This window comes from Neovison vison, chromosome 12 (assembly GCF_020171115.1).
Source record: "Neovison vison isolate M4711 chromosome 12, ASM_NN_V1, whole genome shotgun sequence".
NCBI classification, from domain to species: Eukaryota; Metazoa; Chordata; class Mammalia; order Carnivora; family Mustelidae; genus Neogale; species Neogale vison.
The window spans coordinates 118,597,875-118,605,711 of NC_058102.1; the positions used below are offsets into that span (position 1 = coordinate 118,597,875).

The window sequence follows — 7,837 nt, forward strand, 5'->3', positions numbered from 1 at the left end:
GCAATACTGAGTGTCACTATCCAGGCACAGAGACAATGGCGGGGCTTTGGTCATAGATGAGACAGGACTGGTGGTGGAGATCAACTTCCAAACTGTAGAGGTGGTCCAGGCTGGAGGACCCAGACCCCTAGAGGTACACGCCAGGGGGAGCCCGGGCAGCACTTCGCATGGGGCTGACGCAGGGGGTTGCCTGTCCTCCCGGGCGGGAGGCTCCTCTGTCTTCCACGGTCCTGTACAGTGAGTCCACTCGTAAACTGCGCCATTGACAAGCATGGCAATAAAACTTCATTGTTCCTGATGGCAGTAGTCTATTTTTTTAACCTTTGGCTTCCCTTTTTCCTGGTACTTTTATACATCTGGTTCTGGTAAAATAAAAAGATTCACTCCATTTACAACTGGACTTCCTGCTCAGGCCTGGGCTTCCCTCCCCATCCCCTCCCCAGCTGAGGTGCAAGTGGGGGTGCTGCTCCTGGAGGGAACCATCTCTGCACCGGACAGTGGCACAAACATCCCCATGGCAATCAGAGGCAGCTCCTCCCTGGGCCTGCCGGAGAGCCTTCTGGAAGTCACCGTCTGGGAAGAGACTCTCCAGGAGACCACTCCGATGCACTCCCAGCGCCCCAGATGGGACTCAGTACCGAGTGGTGGTCCACAGGACAATGACACCTCTTAATTATTTGGATCCTTGGTCCTGGGTGGGTTTTACTTACTACTTTCTACCTCAGCTGTTTTTGCTTGTGTTCAAGCAAGATGAAAACTCTTCAGGGTGCGGGTAGCCTCTTACCTGCACATGCGCCACAGTCTGTTGGAGAGAAGGAGGAAGACAGCTGACACAAGAACAGCGGGCCCCTCTGAGGCCCCTGGTGAAAGCTGCTCAGTGGGGCAGGGCAAGGAAGAGAGAAGTCGAACCCAGGTCCTTATCACCTAACGAGGGGCTCGAAATCAGTCCCTCTAACTGAGAGTGAGTCCAACTTCTCCTCTGGACCGTGAGGAAGGCAGGACAAAGACAAACTCGCCCCCAGCCAGGCCTCAGGTTGTTCTTCAAATCTCACCATGCAACAGCAAATCTCACAGCCAGACATGTGCCCGAGAAGACTCTTGGGGACACCACTACGGAGTACGACCCACGACCAAATATTCACTCTGCCCACAGCAAGCCTCACTGTGAGCAACACTCCGGGCACAGGCTTTGTCATCTGCCCTCATCCTCTGTCAACACGAAAAAGGCTATTTCATTATCTCCAGCTTATGGAGGGAGAAAACACCTCAGAATTTGCTCAAGTTTCCAAAGTTCCTCATGACTCCAGACCCCTATGGCTTCGTGGGTGTAGATGGACAATGGACACAGACCTCCTCACACACCCACACTCCACTCCATACCCGCCACCCGCATACTCCCCATGGGCACAGACACACACACCGCTCACACACACTCCACACACACTCAGACACGCATGTCTACTCACCACACGCACCCACACACACATGCAGACACCACATACCTAAACACATAACCCACGTGACACTGCGCACCGAACACTCCACACACTTCACCACACACGCATGATACGCACATCCAAAAATGTGACAGAAAGGAAAAAAAAAGATTAAAATATTCAGACTTACTAGTGTTCAAGGAAATACAGATTTTAGAAAAATCTGAACTCGGCCACATGAGACCAAACACTGCTCTGGGAGCGGCGAGTTCAGACTTCCTGGGTGGCCGTGTCGTCAGTACAGCTTCTGTGCTAGGTGACAGCGGGTGGGTCACTACACCTGTGTCTCCTCCAGCTCCACAACACTCTGGGGATAATGACGCCTACTTCAGAGTGCTGTTGAGAGAATTTAATAAGTACAACACGGGAAGTGCTTAGAACAGTGCCCACCGTGTCAGAAGAGCCACGCGCATTCCACTGTTACTACTGTTGTCACCGTCACTGATGCCTTTCAGGTGGGAACGCCTCTCTGGAAGGTGGTTTGGTCAAAATCCTTAAAAACTGTCCCAGCAATTCCTTGACCCTGAGAACGGGAACAGAGAAGCTCACACAATCTTCTGGGGAAGGGTGTTCACTGCAGCATTATTCGTAGCCAAAGGGGGAAAAATGGAGACAATCTGAAGTTCTGACACCAGGAGGTTGGTCATGGTGCCCTCTGCCTGGCCACTCTAGCAAGAAGCCTTGAAGCCCTCCTTTGTTCCTCCCTCCCATCGAGTGTTGTCACCACCTCCTCCTCAGAAATCTGACCACTTCCTGCTTACACCCCTCAGAGAAGGCCTGCCACCGCCCTGCCCACCACGGACCACCCCCACTGCCCCGTGTTGACCTGATGTTCTGTCCTTTCCCATGGCGCTCATCACCTCTGTACTGGCCAGCTCCCCACTTCTGCCTCTCCCACTAGATGGTGAGTCTCCTGAGGGCCCCATGTAGCTGTCTTGTTTCCTAAGATATCCCCAAAGCCTACAACAGTGCCTGGTACACATGGTGCTTCCTGACCCAGGAATAAGCAAGCGAAAGAAGGAATGTGAAATGTGATTCAGTCTTTTTTTTTTTTTTGGAGAGAGAGAGAGAGAGAGAGAGAGAGAGAGAGAGTGCAAGGGGCAGAAGGAGAAGCGGGGAGAGTCTTAAGCAGGCTCCATACCCAACGTGGAGCCCAACACAGGGCTCCATCTCATGATCGTGAGATCATGACCTGAGCCGAAATCAAGAGTGAGATGCCTAACTGACTGAGCCAGCCAGACGCCTCAAGAATGTGATTCAGTCTTAAGGCCATATTCTCAATGAATCCATATATCCATATGATACAATATTCAATGAGAAAAAAAGTCTACAAAACTGTATATATCACATGACATTAACCTTATTACATAAAAATATATGTGTAAAGACCCAGGCACTAAGTTGTTAGCTGTGGTTATTCTTAGTCATTTTAATTTTTTCTTTATATTTGCATGTATTTTCAAGATATTTTATAATAAACATCCATTGCCTTTTTTTAATTAGGAAAACAAGGGGTAAGACAGATATTGCAAAGGATCCAGAACTTTTGAAATAAACCATTATAGCGAGCAGGATCTGAATGGTTGAGGCTTCCTGGGAAATACCCACATTTGAACTTGCCCACAGCAATTGTCTATTACAGCTGTCATTTTCAGAGCAGTCTGCCCGGTCACCAGTGACTCCTCTAATAATGGGCTCCTTCCTTTCTCCTGGGGACACATTAGGCCAAGTCCAGCAGAGATGACAGGTAGTGGTTTCAGTAACATGACATACATTTCTTTCTTCTTCCAAACAGAAAAAGTCAGGGTAAACGAGTTTTTTGTTTTTTGTTTTTTTCCGAGTTATCCTACTCACACATTCACAGTAACGTCGTAGAGGCTCTCAGAGAGAACTTGTTTCTATGTTCCCATGGCTGTGTCTTTTACTGATTGTAGGAACTGTTGAAAGGTACCAACGTGACAGCCATCACATGGGGACATCAGAGGGCCACTAGACCAGACCTCCTCCAGCCTGGGAATCCAAGTGAGCCCAGGGTGCCAGAACACAGAGAAGGAGCCCTTGGATGGAACTAGGGAGGCTGTGACCAAGTGGCGACATGCCTGTGGAATTCAGGACAGTGGTTTCAAGTGCTGATCTAGACCCTGGATTTCTTCTATCGCCTGATTTCTCGGTGCCTTAGTTTTCCCATAGGTTAAACTGGAATGTTTATGCACCTCTCTGAGATAGTTTGAAGGACTAGTGAAATTTACAGCACTACCACTGGGGATGCGTCATCCCAAGCTTCTGCCCACAGGCCTCTGTTAAGCAGATAGCCATATGAGGAACCGAATGGAAAGAAGTAGGGCTGCGCAACCTGGAGCAGAGTAAAGAAATTATGGGATGGTGGAACATAAAAATTGCAGCATGCTCGAAAGACAGATTTGTTCCAAGTGGCTTCCCAGCAGCAAAAGTTCTAGAAAGCCAGATTTCTGTGTCACGTAAAAAAAGCTTCTAAGAACAAAAGGTGACCGAAAAGGCTACCTTATAAATACTGAGTTATCCATCACTGTGACTATTTCAGTGGGGCTGAGTGATTGTGGGCAGTTTCGGTAGAAGGGATTTGGAGTAAAGTTGAAGACCAGACAGATAAGTTCTCACATCACTCCCAATTCCCAGAACCTATGTTTTTTCTGCCACTTGGCCTTTTTTGCTTTTGGAGCTATTTGAAAATAATTTACAATTCATCCTCAACACCATGTTATCAAGGTCCAGCCAGAGCACAATCGCCAGGAGGCCTCCCTCCCTTTGCTCCTCTGATGGTGGAGATTTGTCTCCTTCGCGGCTATCTCCTTGTTACAGGAAGAGCTCACAACAGGAGTCCAGCCTTCCGAATGAGAGCCAGAACTCAAATTCCCAGCATCCCTTGAAAGAAGGATGAAGTCTTGGTCCTTCAAATGCTCCCATTCAAGACTTGAATTTGGAAGTCAATAACCTGAAGGGGAAAAACCCAGAGGAGGAAGTTCCACTTACTGGGGTCTAAGACTGGGTCTCAGGGACCTTCCTGGAAGGTCAGCCTCAGCTCTGACTCCCACCTGCGTGTGACTCTCCATGTTTCCTAACATCACTTAAAGAACGGCTAGATATCAACTATTTTCTTTGTCCTTGGACACACACAGAGCTGGACCCGCTTTCCCACTCTTCCTTGCTCTTGTATGAGGCAACATGGCTGAATCCTGAGTAATGGAAAGTGGGCATAAGTGACAGACTTCCGTGCCTGATCCCTAAAACCTATGGCACAATGTTCCATCTCTTACCTTCCAGCGTAGTGCAGAGGATCAAATGCAGGACAAGATCTCTAGAAACACCGTGGAGCCACTGGAAGGAAGAAGTCTGGGCTCTTGAATTCCCCAGCTAGACTGTGATGCAAATGAAAAATAAGCTTCTTATTGCTTAAGTCACTTTGATTTCGGGGTTGTTAAAGTGTTAGCCTTCCCTGGCTAATACACTTATTTTTTTTCCCCCTGAACTAGCCAAAGTTAAATCAATAGTCATATACACAGTAGGCTCCTGTTCCCTCAGAGCTGGAGGCACTGTGCTCCAAATATATCTCTCCCCCTCAAGCAGGATGGAGGGCACCCGCCAGTGCCGTAGCCCAGAAATCCCATCCTTCCTCAGGCCCAGGCCACAGAAGTTTCTCTAAGGAGAGTTGGCTTCTCCTCTTATCTGGGATGGCAGGGCTCCTCACACCCTACTAGATGCTGGGAGAAGTCATGTTCTTCCTAGTGACCCTGAACTCACTTTAAGGAATCCTACCCTTCCTCTCTATTAAAAGGTGAAGCCAGCTTCTGGTCTGGAGCCCAAGAGCTATCGCTAAGGAAATTAACTTGTGTCTAGCAGAAACCAGACTTTGAGTTAGTGCAGTAGCCTTTGGCAGGTCAGGCCGGCTCGCCCCCTAACTCCCCTCCCCTCTCCAGGTGGAACCCTCTGGCAGCCATGTTGTGGCATGTGACTGACCCGCCTCTCATATTTTATCGGACTAAGTCTCGGCACGTGACCCCAGCTGGACCAATTGGAGATTGTGTCTCTGAAATCTGGAAAGGCTCTCTCAGACCAGCGGCCCTTAGCTCATTTCTCAATTGAATGGGGCTCTTGTAAACTGATAGAACAGTGTGGGTGGGACCATCTTCTATGCTACGTGGACAGAGGAACAGGCCTAGGGGAAGCCAGTCGGCTAACAAAACCAAAACAGCAGAAAAAGAGATAAGGTGAGTGAAGGAGAAAGCAGGAGCTTTTTGAATCTGGCTGCATTCTGTGTTGTGCATCCATGGGTCTATCCATAAAAGAAAATTTCTCATGTGGCCTTAAGCTAGGTCCAGTTAGTTTGGAACTGGAATCAGAGGTCTGGGCTGCTACAGGAAGAAGTAGGAAATGTTATCCCGCAGACTGCACCTCAGGGAAACCAAGGCACCTCCTAGCTTGTCATGAGCTGGGAAACCTAAAAATACTCTGAGCAGAAAAATATGGTGCGCGGATAGATCTCTTGGGATTTGTTCCTACGTGAAAAGGATGGGATTGTTTCTCCAGTGCGGCAGCCTCACATCAGAGCAGGGCAAAGGCAGAGAGCCCAGAGAATTGGGGTGACTTACCCACGCTCCCACAGGCAGCCGGAGTTGGGACCAGAATCTTGGCCCAGAGCCTCCAAGCTGCAAAGTCAAGTGAAACCCCAAACCTGAAACCCCCCTTTAGAAAGAGCATCCCTTTCTCACAATCGGCCCGGGCGGGCGCTAGCCGGTTAAGTAAGCACGTGTTGCTAGGCTGGCGACAAATGACGCGGCTAATTCCCCTCGCCCCGCTGGTCCCAGCGCCGCGGTGACGCCGCGCTCCCGGCGCACACGTGCGCACTCGGGCGGGCGCGGGAGCAGCTGCAGAGGCCGGGCTGCGGGGGAAGCTGGCGGGGGGTGGGGGTGGGGGCTCAGGAGGCCCCTGAGCCCCCACCCCACCCCTCTCACCCCTGCGCTGCGGGGAGGGCCCAGCCAGCCGGGCCTTTCAGAGTTAATTAGCCTTCATGAATATGGATGCCACCGCCGATTGAATACGGTTGAGAGGTCATAACCTGACCCCGGCGAGGCATGCATAAAGAAAAGACTACTTTTCCCGGCTCGGTCCCTAATTGAAAGCCGAGTTGTCAGGCGCTGCGCCGTGGGTGTGATCGCCGCCGCCCCGCTTCTCCCGCAGAAGAAACACTTCGCCGGGCCGCTCTCCCCGGCGCCCGGCCCCCATTAGCAGTCCCTCTAATGACCTGCAGGTCCGTGCAGGCCGCCCCGCCACCGTCCCCCTGCAATGTCGCCCTAATGATATCTGCTCTGGGAATTCATTCCGAAGCGTTCCTTTTCCACGATGGTTTTCATTTCCTGTCATTTAGAGCTGGAAGCATTTATGGAATATCACATGGTTTTCGTTTACACAGGAAATCAGCTGCAGTTGTGAGAAGATACCGACTTACTTTTGGTGTTTGTTTTTGGAAATCCACCCCCGAACTGAGGAGGGGGGGTGGAGGAAGAGAGGAAAACTAGCGTGCAGCATTTTCTTTGGGAACAGTTTTCCCTTTTGATCCAGAGTCCCTGTTCTCCCGAGTGGTCTGTGATTATTCAGAAAGCAGCGGTTTATTTCTGACACGTGGTAATCACTTTATGCGAAGAAAGCCCAGCCAGAAGAAGAGACGCTTTTGCTTTTCGCAGAGCGAAGGCGGGAGCTGCGGGCCGGGCGGGCGCGGGGGCGCGCAGCTGTGCCCAAGCCCCGCCCAAGCCCCACCTCCCGGCCGCGGCGCGGGACCCGCCCGGTGGTGGGGGTGGCGGGGGTCAGTGGGCTCTGCTGTCCTCGCAGCGCTGGCCGCACCTTCCGGGCACCACGGCCCTTGCTGCCCCGACCACTCGCTGGCACCGCTCCGCTTGGACCCGAAAAGAGCGGTGTCTTGCGCCCACCCCCTTCACCCCAAGGACCTTTCCGTGTCGGGCCGTTCTTGACCCAGCCGCGACCCATCACCCCAGGAACCAGAGATCTGCAGGAGCTGACAACAGAGATGCGGACTAATGTGGGAGAGTTTGCGATTTGTTCTTTAGGCTCCGCCCTCCGGTGGTCACTGAGTTACAGACTCCAGACTCGCCGCACCCCACAAAGACGGCACTCTCTAGTGACACCCCCCGCCCCGCTTCCTTCCCCAGTGTGGCTCCAGGGACTTCTCCCTCTCCGCCCGGGTTCTGAGGGCAACTAGACGGCCCTGGGCAATAGCGCCACCTTGTGGGCATCTCCTCTGCACACGTCTCCTCCGATCCTTGGCCAGGATGCTGAACAATCCCTGCGTG

At 51.6% G+C, this 7,837-nt stretch overlaps 1 long non-coding RNA gene across 1 annotated transcript; it reads right to left on the reverse strand.

The window, feature by feature from the left end:
- Positions 1-711: 711 nt before the first annotated feature.
- On the reverse strand, positions 712-4,826 carry LOC122891369. The gene is made up of 3 exons (XR_006381279.1): positions 4,790-4,826; positions 1,887-2,019; positions 712-1,803 (listed from the first exon to the last, which is right to left on the reverse strand). It is a non-coding gene; the product is annotated as an uncharacterized LOC122891369 (long non-coding RNA).
- Between the last annotated feature and the right edge of the window lie 3,011 nt (positions 4,827-7,837).